This window comes from Alexandromys fortis, unplaced genomic scaffold (genome assembly GCF_014885135.2).
Source record: "Alexandromys fortis isolate MF-2015 unplaced genomic scaffold, M_Fortis_MF-2015_v1.1 scaffold_13, whole genome shotgun sequence".
NCBI classification, from domain to species: Eukaryota; Metazoa; Chordata; class Mammalia; order Rodentia; family Cricetidae; genus Alexandromys; species Alexandromys fortis.
The window spans coordinates 1,772,183-1,786,752 of NW_026067908.1; the positions used below are offsets into that span (position 1 = coordinate 1,772,183).

At 38.2% G+C, this 14,570-nt stretch overlaps 1 protein-coding gene across 1 annotated transcript in view; it reads right to left on the reverse strand.

Moving 5' to 3' along the window:
* The window catches only part of LOC126497934 (BEN domain-containing protein 5), a 1,095,425-nt gene that overhangs the window by 490,514 nt on the left and 590,341 nt on the right, over window positions 1-14,570 (reverse strand). The window lies entirely within an intron of this gene.

Sequence of the window (14,570 nt, forward strand, 5' to 3'; positions counted from 1 at the left end):
GAAATCTCCATACTGATTTCCAAACAGGCTGTATCAGTTTTCATTTACACCAGCAATGGAGAAGTGTTCCCTTTACCCCACAACCTCTCCAGGATAAGTTTTCATCAGTGTTTTTTATCTTAGCCATTCTGACAGGTGGAAGGAATATGAATCTCAGAGTTGTTTTGATTTGCATTTCTCTGATAACTAAGGGTGTTAATCATTTCCTTAAGTATATTTCAGCCATTCTAGATTCTCCTGTTGAGAGTCCTCTGTTGAGGTCTGTACTGCATTATTTTTATTGAGCTCTACATTTTTCTCTGCCCTCTCTGCCTTTCCCCTCCCCTTCAACCCTCTCCCAAGGTCTCCACGCTCCCAATTTACTCAGGAGATCTTGTCTTTTTCTACTTTCCATGTAGATTAGATCTATGTATGTCTTTCTTAGGGTCCTCGTTGTTGTCTAGGTTCTCTGGGATTGTGATTGTGGGCTGGTTTATTTGATTTATGTTTAAAAACCACTTATAAATGAGTGCATGTGATAACTGTCTTTCTGGGTATGGGTTACCTGACTCAATATGATGTTTTCTAGCTCTATCCATTTGCCTGAAAAATTCAAGCTGTCATTATTTTTTCTGCTGTGTTGTACTCCATTGTGTAAATGTATCACTTTATTTTTTATCCATTCTTTGGTCTATGGGCATTTAGGTTGTTTCCAGGTTCTGGCTATGACAAACAATGCTGCTATGATCATAGTTGAGCAAATGTCCTTGTTGCACAATTGAGCATCCTTTGGATATATACCTAAAAGTGGTATTACTAGGTCTTGAGGTAGGTTGTTTCCTAATTTTCTGAGAAATAATCACACTGACATCCAAAGGGGTTCTTTTTACTCTACATCCTCTCCAAGATATGTTGTCATTAGTGTTTTTGGTTTTGGCCATTCTTACAGGTGTAAGATGGAATCTCAGAGTTGTTTTGATTTGCAGTTCTCTGATGAATAAGATTTTGAGCATTTATTGAAGTGTCTTTCACCCATTTTAGATTCCTCTGTTGAGAGTTCTCTGTTTTGGTCTGTACCTAATTTTTTTTCTTGGATTATTTGTTCTTTTGATGGACAGCCTTGAGTTCTTTTTATATTTTGGAGGTCAACCCTCTGTCTGATGTGGGGTTGGTGAAGATCTTTTCCCATTCTGTTGCCTTATTTTTGTCTTATTGTCCCAGCCCTTTGCTTTACAGAAGCTTCTCAGATTCAGGTGGTTCTATTTATTAATTGTATTAAAGGTTTATAGAGAAGGTACAGGTGAAAAGGCAAAAGCAGCGAGGAATTGTTTCTCTCAGTATCTGTGCTACTGGGGTTATATTTAGGAAGTGGTCTCCTGTGCCAATGCATTCAAGGCTACTCTACTTTCTCTTCAACGAGGCTCAGTGTGATTGGTTTTATGTTGAGTTCTTTGATTCATTTGGACTTCAGTTGTGTGCATAGCAATAGATACATATCTATTTGCATTCTTCTACATCTTGACATCCTGTTATGCCAGCACCATTTGTTGAATATACATTCTTTTGGGCTCCTAGTTTAAGTTCCTGATGTCTTAATTTTCCATGCCATATTCGACTATGACTTTGAACTATGAGTTAAAATAAACCTTTTCTTCCTTAAGTTGCCTTTGTCAGAGTACTTAATCACAGCAATAGGAAAAGAAAATCAGACAAATGATCTAACATGGTAGTGTTATCTTGCAAGTTATTATCTGGTTTTGTGTGTGTGTGTGTGTTTTGTGTTTTATGCCTACTAACTGGTTAAGGTGGGAGGTGAGGCTATGAATTAGCTTGTGTTTTTAGTGCTCTGAAGAGACATCATGGCCATGCAACTGTTATAAAGAAAACATTTAATTGGCATGACATGACTTTCAGAGGTTCAGTTCATTATCATCATGATGGGTTGCAGGGTGGTATGCAGGCAGATGTAGTGCTGGAGCTGAGAGCGATATGTTGGGCAGTCAACAGGAAGTTGGCTAACAGTCTTACTGAGGGAAGCTTGAGCAAAGAAAACCTCAAATACTCCCCTCCCCATAGTAGCACATTTTTCCTCCAACAAAGATATACCCATTGCAACAAAGTCACTCCTCCTAATGCCTCTCTCTATGAGATTATGGGAGCCAATTACATTCAAGCTACCACAGCCTGCAAGATTTTTTTCTGTAAGAACAGAGATGACATAGCACTGATGTTTATCCATATTATTTGACTCTATTTCACTTAGTTATTAAATATTCTAACATCTGATTATCTTAGAAAACAAGTAGATGAAATGGCAGGACATGACATCTAAGATGAATAGGAACATGAAGTTGCTGAAGAAGAGCACAGTATGGAAAACACACAGCTAAAGCCAAAAGGAATTGAAATATTCATTTAAAATTCAGTGATGGTATCAGAGGATACCCAGAGTTGTATTTAGATCCACCAAAGGCATTCATTTGCTGCCTATTCCCAAGAACATGAAGTAATAATCTTTTTATAAAACCTTTAAGACAAATCTGCTATGTACTCCTTCTAACCAGATCACTTTCCTGAACCTTCCTATATTGAAACTCTGGAGCCACTGGTGATGAGGTATAGAAGTAATGGCCTGGAAAGTGTGCAGGGAACAGAGAGTAAAGTTATTTTCTGATGTTTCTATGTATGGACTATAGGAGAATGAGAAATAAACATTCCCCTTAAGAGTATTGTGTCTCAGTTGATAGTTTTACTATAAAATATTAAAGTATTGGGTTCCAAGTGATGACAAGAGAGGTGAAGGAAAAAGGAAACAAAAAGGATGAGATTATTTTCAAGAGGAGGGTGTGAATGATGGAAAGGCTTATAGAGAAGGCGCAGGTGAAAAGGCAAAGCAGAGAGGGAAAAACAGTGCAGGAATGCTGGTATCAAGAAAACGTGTGCTCCACAATTGTATGTGGTTGAAGATGCAAGAATAGGAGGGTGAGAAGGAAGTTAGCCCTAAGACCTTGGATTAATATTTGGAAAGAAAGCTAGTGAAAGAGTTTTGAAGTCTCCATGCAGTGATGGTTACGCCAGGTCCTGGTTAAGTTCTGAGTAAGAGTCTCCCGGAGCCCTAGGTTTAGCACATGTTACTATGCAGGCAATGCCTATAGCCACAAGGTCCCTCGGGTTATGACATAATTTCCAACTATTTGCCAGTCAATCCAACCAAGGCCTGCAGTTTAATTACAGTCCTCCTTTATTTCTGATCTTCCACCCAAGTTTAATAGTTGTTTATGAGAGGCTGTTGTCTCTACTGAATGTGTTAATGTTTAATCAGAATTCATGTGCTTACAGATATCCTGATTCCTGTCTTGGGTGGGTGAGAATGCTTGATCTGATTGGCAGAGTGGAGGTAATGGATCCTCCAGTAATCACTCAGGAAAGCTGAGACCATGTTTGGGGCCTAGATTTTCTAGGTGCCACCAAGGATACACCAGAAACCTGCTTGAGAAGGGCTCGTCAGTCAAGTAATGCAAGGAATAAAGGCAAGGGGGTAAGACAAGGAAGGAAAAATGCCTTTATCCCTTGGAATATACTTCTGGTTTTGTCCTGTTTTTCTTCTTATGTTCTCATGCCTTTGGCATTGTGTTAGCTGTTTTATACACATTTAACACTCACAAGCATCTTATGAGGTGTGGGTTTATTACCATACCCTTTGCAGAGACAAGATAATGAAAACTCAAAGAGGCAAAAAGCTTCTCAAAGACCCAAGTTCAGTAAGTATCCCAGGTTGTACTGTAGTATTCTAGTATGATTTTCTGTGTGTACATACAGCACTGACAATCTGCGGGACCATTCTAAACATTTTGTAATGAACTGGCTCCTTAACTTTGCACAATATTCTAAACTTACTCCTCCTAACTAAAAGTGATATAAGTGATAATATAACTGAAGCCCTTCTTGAGGGAAGCAAGCTGTCTGCAACTCACCAGGAGACCACTGGAATGAAATTACCCAAGATCCTATCCTTTTAGAGACCCAGGAAAAGTCTAAACATTGATGTGTATGCTCTTAGGACTGAGAATAAATGTTTATCAGCTCTGAGAAGAAGCCATCGTTTGAAGTCCATCCAGATAACATAAGTAGACACAATGCATAAGGGAAGTAAGTAGATCTCATTCCAAGACTCAGTAGTATATGCAGGTGGGGGACTGTTTGCACATACACACACATATACACATGCATGCATATATCTCAGACTCCCACAAACATTCTCTGTGCTGCTCCGTTATACCCAGTATCTCATTTCACCCACTTTTCTTCACCGTTAGACTGAGCTCCCTGAGGGAAGGGCCCATAGAGTCCTCACTGTTACTACTCCAGGACCTATGCAGAATTTTACATAGATCAAGTGGTAAAAACAAGTGATAAATTGATTAAATGAATATATTTATAAATAAATAATTTCAGCCTCCCTAACATAAGTACATTGTTCCATCTCCATCTGAAACTTAGGACCATGTTCTAGATAGATGATGATTTCATGTTCTCTTTATAATGTATTCCTTCTAATTGTAGTTGACATTGTCATATATTTCTATAACATATAGTCTCCCTGTTATAGAGAATTCAAGTTCAAGTCAAATAAACTTTATTTTTGACTCTTCATCAGCAACTCCACAGTGTAGTAAATGTTATAAATACTTAATGTAGACACTGTTGTTTTTGTGATTTATCTCAAAATTTCCAGAAGCTAACACAATGCCTGACCCTGGAGAAATCAATACATGCTTGCTAATGAGTGAATTGGGGATTTAATAGTGCATGAATGAAGATGAAGGCAAAAGTTTCCCTCCCATTTATCATCTTCTCTGCATTCTCTTGAAATCCACTGACTAAATTTTCAAATCGTCCTTTTAGAGGCTACTAGGACATATAGAAAATGAGAAACTCCGGGCCCAAGTGTATAAATTGCTCTAAATTTATATTCTCAAATTCTCCTCAGGACTCTGAAGTACAGGATTTCTAATTTCCTCTCCAGTGAAGCAGAAAGTGCCTGCTTGCATACATAAACTCTAAGTTTGGGGTCTTTCTTGACAGCAGGCAATTTTCTCTTCAAGCTAACAGAACAGGAAGCAGTGAAGAACCAGTCTCGTGCTTCATCTATGATACACATGGCTTTGCTTTCCTCTGTGTTTATCTGGAATGACTGAGACCATCATGCTGTAAGTCCTGGCAGAGGTATTCAACATAGCATCACAAGGTCATTCAGATACTCCCAAAGCACCACACATAGCAATCCTGTATGCTATATCGCGCTGTATGTTGTACACTACTGTCTGACTAGTAAGTCCATATTTTTTCTGCCACAGTAAGCCCATGCTACCTCACATTTGCACAGTTGTGCTGCTAGCCTTCTGTTCCCTTAATTCATTTATCCTAGGTCACTAACCAATTTGGTATCCACTTCCTTGTTACAGTCGAAACTGAGATAAGTTTCCGCTCCTTTTCCTTTTATGAGGGCAGCAGGATATCTCAAATTTGGTCTATGCTACACATGGCCTTTCTTCTGGGTTTTGCTAGAAGGACTGAGTCCATCATCTAGTTTGAACCAGTTGTTCTCTGCCTTGTCCCCTCACGTGTCTGGCGTAGCGAGACACCTGGCATAGATACCCATATTATAAATCTACTCTTCCTGGACAAATGGAACTCATTCCTCCTAACGCCAACACTATCTTCTCCCAAATAATTATAATGCCCCTGTCACCAGCAGGTCCACTCTTATCTCCTCTCTCTGCACTTTGTCACAGCTAATCTCTCTGAGACACTGGGAGGGAGAGAAAGAGCGTGAGGCAGTGATCAGACACGGGCAACAGAGTTTTACACCCCCGTGTCTAATCAGATTACCATTTTATCAGCTAATGGACACGATGGGTGGGAGGAGAGAGGCAGTGTTACATATTGCCAGTTGAATTTATGATAACAAAAAGATACTGCTCCTTTCTTGAATTAACCTTTTTGTCCTATACACTGTATTCTTTATTTTTCAGTTTATTTTTTAACATCGGGATTTTTTTAAATTTTATCTCTGCCTTCTGGTGAAGGACACCCACACACTATGGCAGCAGCTGCTTCTATTAATTCCAAGTCATTAGAAAATTAAAATTAAAACCAATTATTTTGGCTGGTTAAGAGCCAGAGAGGAGCTGAGAATTATTATTTTCATGGCCATAGACAGCAACAATATTCCCACCTGTGGCTGGCTGATGGAAAAATGCCAACCCATATGAAAACTTTAGGGACCATGCCAGAAGAGGCTCTGAGCTAGAAACTTTATCTCCCTCCTCTGATACTGAGAAATGGCAAGATGATGATCCAGACGGTGTTGGGTTGAGTCCAGGCTCTTGAATTCTCACCGAATTTGAGCTTTTGCATGAAATGCGGTCTCTACTCACTTCTTATATCCATTTATAGTGTTGAAAAACTCTTAGGTGAAGTAGACTGTATTTCCAGACCTGTTATTTGCTGAGTCTGAGACAGTGTATGAGGCAGGAGCAGAATGCTGTCTTTTTTTTTTTTTTTAAATGCTTTTATTGTTGTTGTTTGCTTGTTTGTTTTTTCGGGACAGAGTTTCTCTGTGTAGCCCTAGCTGTCCTGGAACTAGCTCTTGTAGACCAGGTTGGCCTTGAACTCATAGAGATCTCCTTGCCTCTGCCTCCTAAGGGCTGGAATTAAAGGTGTGCACCACCACGGCCCAGCAATGCTGTCTTCTTAAGCTAGAGTTGTAGGGCCATAGCATCACTGTTTCAGGCATGCACTGAAAATTTGTGCTAAGTTTGCTTTGTCATTCATTGTGAGTGGAACAATGACAAGGGATCAGGTGATGAAGTCACCAGGACAAGTGAGATTTTTAAAGAACCAACATCTATGTTCAATACCAGCTCTGTACACCTTTAGAAATGTAATCATTGTATAGTAGCTGCTACCTCACTCCCATTACTTATCAGTCATACATACAGCATTGAACCTGGGCTTTCTCACCTCTAAAATGAAAATGCTATCACGGATTGGCTGTGAAGAATAGAGACTGACATGCAGGAGCTCAGTAAATGGTACCTAAGATTTTCATCACGCTACAAGAAAAATAGTGCCGTGCCCTGTCTTTTCCTAAAACAATGAATTTTAGGTTCATGCTAGTGATTTCAGTGCATGAAAGAGCAGGGTAGACCACAGTAGGGGACCTAGAAAAAATGACCTGGAGACAAACTAATGTTAACTATTTCTCTTTCTTTCCAGGTTCAGTGAGCCCAATAGTATCATTTTGTTCAGGTCATCCTCTATCATGGGAAAAAGTTATGTTCAAACAGAGGATGGCAGTTACCTCCTTTAGCCACCAATTGTGGTAGAGAAGGGTATTCAGAGGTGCTACCTGTGCTGGTAGTTGCTACCAGACAACTGTTCTATGGCCCATTCTTCAGACACCATGGTCACTAGTTGATGATATCTATACACACCACAGTCCTGTATCTGGATAATAGAATTCTCAATACAATTGTATGTAAATGCAAATTTATGGTTTCTTTATTTGATTACATGCCAAAAATGTTCATTTTCTTTTACCAGTAATGAATTAAAATATAAGCATGTATATGAATATATTCCACATATTGTGACTACAGTTATGAAATATTACCTGTATAAAATGACTAAGTATTTCTGATCTACTGCAGGAAAGAAGTCACAAATCTGAGGAATCATCTGTGTCTTCCATTTTAGCAGCAGTTTTTATAAGACAGGCCTCAAAGTGCAACTTGTACATTTAAAAGCAAAGCATAAAAGGAAAAGCACTGGAATTATTTTAGAATAATTTATTTTATGATATTTTAGAATAAATATGTACTTCTGATGTTGTACAATATGGTCTGTTCCTTAGAAAGCACGGCTATTCTAAACTAATTTTGACCATTTCCAACTCCAAGTATGAAGTGGTAGCTGAACAATGTCTTTGTCAATAAGGAAGAACTAAATGAACCCAGCAGGTTCATATCAATGTCAGTCAGATATCTCAAATAGCATTATTTAACAAAATTCCAGTCTAAATCAATTATTTTATCCATCTAATGGAAAACTTTTGGAACTTCATTATCTGGAAAATAGACTACCTCCTTAGTTGAAACCATACAGCTATTTCAATAGGAAGTCACTAAACACAAATTTATTTTGTTAGGATAGTGTGAATAAAAACTTTGGCTTGAAAACAATGCTCATCATAAATCAGAAAAGCCATGAAGCAGAGATTCATTCTTAGACAGTTTGAGGTATTCAATTTATAATTGAATCTGAATATCCTTCCATTTTCTATCTTTAAAATAGAACTTATAACTGTCAAAATATATGAAACAAAATGTAAATATACAACTTTCATAATTGTTAATCATTACAAGATGCATACATGCAATTTTGAAATTAATTAGTTTGTAAAAGCGCCAATGTAGTAAAACAATCTTTATTCTTAAAGACTATTTTTATAACATACAATATTTTATGTTTAACTCTCTCATTCACTTCAAGTTTTGACAATAAATTACATGGTCTTCCTATCCATCTACCAGCTTGAGTTCTGCTCTTGCATGTCTGAAAATTATCTCAAGTTCAACCTAATTAAAATTGATCTCCTGTCATCCACTAAACTGGGGGTTTGAAAAGTATTTCCATCACAGTAGGAAGTTCCCATTTTCATGTGCCCAATTAGATAGAGCAAAAGCATGGGTTGGCCTTAATTTCTTCTTTCTTTTCTTAAGCAAAAAAGTCCTGTTTTGCTAATTTAAAAATAAATTAAAGTGGTGAGAAAATATTGCCTGATTTCTTCCAATATTGAATCCCTCTAGACATTTAGGAAATGTACTTTTAATCATATTCGGTAGCATGCTATAGCAGAACAGAACTTGTAATGGTAAAGAATGATTAAAAAAATCCCTGTATGAATGTAAGTCAATGTTAAGTATAATGGGTACAAATGGAAATGAAGGTTGTGAGTGTAATAAAGCAGGAAAATGGTCATAGAGGTAGTCCTGTAACAGAAAGAGAATATGGAAAAAAGCAGAAGAATCGGTAGAAATAGAAAACACAAAGGTCAAACAACAGGAATAAGCTTTGGGGTACCTCTGAAACATCCAGTGGGAATGAATAGGAATCAGTGAGGTGGGCACTGGCAGAATTTAGTCAGAGTAGAATAGAGGATGCAATAACGGAGTGGATATTAGTAAGAGTTTTTTTTTTGTGGTGGGATTGAAAGCAAAGACAGTGGGGTAGCTAATACAGTTGTCTAGGCAAGATGCAATGATGGGTTGGAGAAGGGTTGAAGCTCTGAAGAAGGTAAGAAGTTCTAGGACTTGGAACGGCTTTGCAGGTAAAGAGTTTTGGCTGTATTGATGGATTGGATGTGAAATCTGGAAGCAGAAGTAGGATCAACCACCATGCTAACTATTTTATGGCTTGATAGCTTTTACTGAAAATTTTACATCTCACATCTCACTGAGGTCTTTAAATTCTCCAAAAGATTTAAATTTATCTATCTCCAAAAGATATCTCCAATCTGTTTAGTTGTCGGTATTTCCATACTTTTACTAATATCCTGAGAAAGTCCCCAAACAACCCTGCTTCTTTTTTCCCACCCTCTCCCCATTCTGTTCTCTATATAGCCTTTTTAAAATTTAATTGGATCTTGTCACTTCCTGGATTGCAAATCCTTCACAATTTCCAATTATGCTGGAATGAAATCCAAACCCTAGCTTTTTACTTCTTCAGACAAACTGAGTTCATAGTTCATCGCAGTGACTCCAAAGACTTACTGTGAGTTCTTCAACACAATAACAACTCTTGCCTCACTGCTCTAGACTTTTGGTTTTGTTTCATTTGAGGTTTGAGACAGGGTTTCTCTCTGTGTATCCTAACTGGCCAAGAACTTGCTATGTACACCAAGCTACCAGCCATCCTCCTGCTTCTGGATCTTGCCTCTTTAGTGCTGAGATTACAGGCATGTGCCACTAAACTCTACTTTTCTATAAGTACTGGGGATTGAATTCTTATTTTTTTCTTTCATTTCACCTAGAGTCTTGTTCTTTCTCATAGCAACTATGTTCTTTTCCTCAGAATGTTGCTGCAACTTATAATTCTATATCCATTCTGTTTGCTTATATCCAGTTGCATTTGTAACTAGTTCAGAATTTCTTTGTGAGTAGGAATAATACCCATGTTTAGGTTGACCGTGAATCTGACCCCGTATTTGACACTGTTATCTGAATGAAGTAAATACATGCTGGCTATGGAGCAGGGTCAGAGGAGAAGAAGGCTGACAAATGGCCTGTTAGGCCCACAGTGGGCTTAAGGGTTCCCAGAGTAGTAGGTTGGAGTGGCTATGGGATGGAAGGGTTTCTAAGCTATTTCAAGAGATTTTCCCCTAAGTTTTACATAGTGCTTCTCTCAGAAGCAATAAAGACCTTAGTCACCCAAGAAAAGTTTCTTTCTGCTCCTGTACAGTGGCATTGACCCATATAACAAAGGGCGCTGGTTTCCTTCTGGAATCTTCCTGCTTCTCTTCCCAGGCTACTGAGGTAGAATCTATTAAGCAAAGAGATTCATTGTCACTAAATTCTACTGGATAAGGAATCACTGTGGGATATTTAAGGGCTGTTGGAGAGAAGGTCAAGATCTCATCACAGTACCTGTCAACACAGAATGCTTATAAATGGTCCCGTTTGACTCTCTTCAACCAAGAATTGGTGAATCAAGAAGCACAAGTGGTCAGACCCTAAGTCTTCTGCTTGAAGCCGGCAATACTAGTTTATTATTGCCTCATTCGACAACCTCCTCCAGAGCAGGCCCAAGCCAGTGACCGCTGCATGACCAGGCCCAGGCCAGCGACCTCTGCAGGAGCAGGCTCAAGACAGGGACACCTGCAGGAGAAGGCCTGAGTCAGTGACCTCTGCAGAACCAGGACCAGGCCAGCAATGTCTGTGGGAGCAGGCTCGAGACAGGGACACCTGCAGGAGAAGTGCCAAGCCAGGAACCTCTGCTGGAGCAGGCCTGAGCTAGTGACTTCCATGGGACCAGCCCTGAGTCAGTGACTCCATGGGGACAAGCTTAAGACAGTGATCTCCACAGGGCCAGGCCTGAGTCACTAACCTCTGCAGGAGCAGGCCTGAGCAAGTGACTTCCACGGGAGCAGGCTCAAGCAAGCAACCTCTGTGGAATCAGGAAGGAATGACCTCAGGGATTTCAGAGCAACCTTTTGGAGTACCAAGCAACTTTCGGGGGATTGCCAAGTGATCTCCAGGGTGACTAGAACTGTGGCCCCAACCCTACCACAAGGAGCAACTATCTGCACTTTAGATCCGCTGGCACTTGGAAGAGTGATCATCAGAGATACGTCCCCAACTACACAAATCAGAGGAAAAGATGGGTAGACAAGGTAAAGACACACTCAACACCACAAAAAACAACATGACACCAACAAAAACTAGTGGCTCTAAATCAGCAAGATTTGAAGACCTCAATATAAACGAAGCAGAATAAAATGATCTAAAAATAACTTTAGGAGAATATTTGAGGGACTTAAAAAGGAAATGAAAAATTCCCTCAAAGAAATGGAGGAAAAGACAAACAAAAAATTGGAAGAACTAACAAATTCCTTAAATAAAACCAAGGAAAAGCAGTCAAAGTGAAAGAAATTATTTAAGACGTGAAAACCAAAATAGAGACAATAAATAAAACACAAACCCAGGGAATTCTGGAAATGGAAAATATGGGAATCAACAGCAGAATGTATTCTTGTAAGAGATGGAAGAGAGAATCTCAAGCATTGAAGATAGAAGAGGTAGCCTTAACAGCCTAAGAAAATGTTAAATCTAACAAAAACTTAAAACAAAATATTAAGGAAATATGACACCATGAAAAGACCAAACCTAAGAATAATAGGGATAGAAGAAGGGGAAGTCCATATCATAACCCCAGAGAATATATTCCACAAAAATCATAGTAGAAAATTTTCCTAAAGAAAGACATGCTTATTAGATACAAGAAGCTTACAGAACCCCAAATAGAATGAACCAAAATTAAAAGTCCCCATGACACATGATAAACAAAACACTAAACATACAGAATAAAGAATATTAACTGCTGTGAAAAAAATTTAAAAAAGGAATATTAACTGCAAAGGAAAAGGGACAAGTAGCATATAAAGGTAGACATATCAGAATTACACCTGCCTTCTTAATGGAAACAATAAAAGTCAGAAGTTTCTAGTCAGGCATATGCAGACATTAAGAGACCATGAATGCCAGACCAGACTACTATACCCAGCAAAACTTTCAATCACCATAGAAAGACAAAACAAGATATTCTATGACAAAACCATATTTAGCCAACACCTAGCCACAAACACAGTCCTATACTGAATACTAGAAGGAAAACTCCAATCCAAGGAAGTTGGCTACATCAACAAAAACACAGACAACTCATGGTCTCATAACAGCAAATCCCACAAAAGGGGAAAACACACAAATTAACATCACCAACAATAGAAACTAAATTAAAAGGAGATAGCAATTGCTGGTGATTAATATCCCTTAATATAAATGGACTCAACTCACCTATAAAAAGGCACAGGCTAATAGATTGGATACGAAAACAGAATCCATCCTTCTTCTGCATACAAGAAACACACCTCAACCTCAAAGACAGATATCACCTCCGAGTAAAGTGTTGGAAAAAATATTTCAATGAAATGGACCTAAGAAACAAACTGGTGTAGCGATCCTAATATCTAATAAAATAGACTTCAAACTAAAATCAATCAAAAGAGAAAAAGAAGGACATTTCATATTAGTCACAGGAAAAATCCATCAAGAGGAAATATCAATACTGAACATCTATGCTCCCAATACAAGGGCACCCTCATATGTAAAGGAAACACTTCTAAATCTTAAATCATACATTAAACGCCACACACTAATAGTGGGAGACTTCAACACTCCACTCTCACCTGGACAGGTAAGCCAGACAATAAATGAACAGAGAAATAAGGGAATTAATAGATATTATGACTCAAATGGACATAACAGACATCTATAAAACATCCTATCCAACAGAAAATATACCTTCTTCTCAGCACCTCATAGAACCTTCTCAAAAATTGACCACATACTCAGTAACAAAACAATCCTCAGCAGATACAAAAATAAAAAGAAATGACTCCATGTATCTTACCAGATCACCATCGTTTAAAACTAGAAGTCAACAGCAATACTAATTCCAGAAAGTCCACAAACACATGGAAATTAAACAAAACTCACCTGAATCATCAATGGGTCAAGGTAGAAAAAAAGGGAGAAATTAAAGACTTCCTGAAATTCAATGAAAATGACCACACAACATACCCAAATTTATGAGACACAATGAAAACAGTGTTAAGAGGATAGTTCATAGCACTAAATGTGATCCCTCTGAAATCAGGAAGAAAACAAGGTTGTCTACTCTCTCCATAGCTATTCAATATAGTACTTGAGGTTCTACTTAGAGCAATAAGACAACAAAATGAGATCAAGGAGATAAAAACTGGAAAGGAAGTCACTCTCACTATTTGCTGATGACACGATAGTTAACATAAGTGACCCCAAAAATTATACCAAAGAACTTCTATAACTAATAAACACCTCAGTAATGTAGCAGGACACAATAATATCTAAAAAGAACCAGTAGCCCTCCTTTATACAAATGATAAATGGGCTGAGAAAAGAAATCAGAGAAACATCATCCTTTATGATAGCCACAAATAATATAAAATATCTTGGAGTAAATCTAGCCAAGCAAGTGAAATTCCTGTATGACAAGAACTTTAAATATTTGAAGAAAGAAACTGAAGAAGACATCAGAAAATGGAGAGATCTCCCATGCTTTTGGGTAGGTATAACTAATATAGTTAAAAAAAGCAATCTTACCAAAAGCAGTCTACAGATTCAATGCAATGCCCATCAAAATTCCAGAAAAATTATTCACAGAGCCCCAAAGAGCAATACTCAGCTTCATATTAAAAAAAACAAAAAAACAAAAAAACTAAAGATATCCAAATCAATCTTGTACAACAAAGAAACTTCTGGTGGCATCACAATCCCTGACTTAAAACTCTACTATATGGAGTTACAGGACTGAAAGCAGTCTGGTATTGGCATAAAAACAGAGAGGAGGACTAATGGAATTCAATCAAAGACCTGAATATCAATCTACACACCTACAAACATCTGACTTTTGACAAAGAAGCAAAAATATAAAATGACAAAAGAAAGCATATTCAAAAACAGTGTTGGTTGATGTGGGAGTGATTTCTTATTAATAAAGAAACTGCCTCGGCCGTCATAGGACAGAAAATTAGGTAGGCAGAGTAGACAGAAGAGAATTCTGGGAAAAAGAAGCTGAGGAGGAGTCGCCATGATTCTCCCACTCCAGACAGACGCAGGTTAAGATCCTCCCTGGTAAGCCAGCTCGTGGGCTACACAGAATATTAGAAATGGGTTAGAACAATATGTAAGAGCTAGCCAATAAGAAGCTGG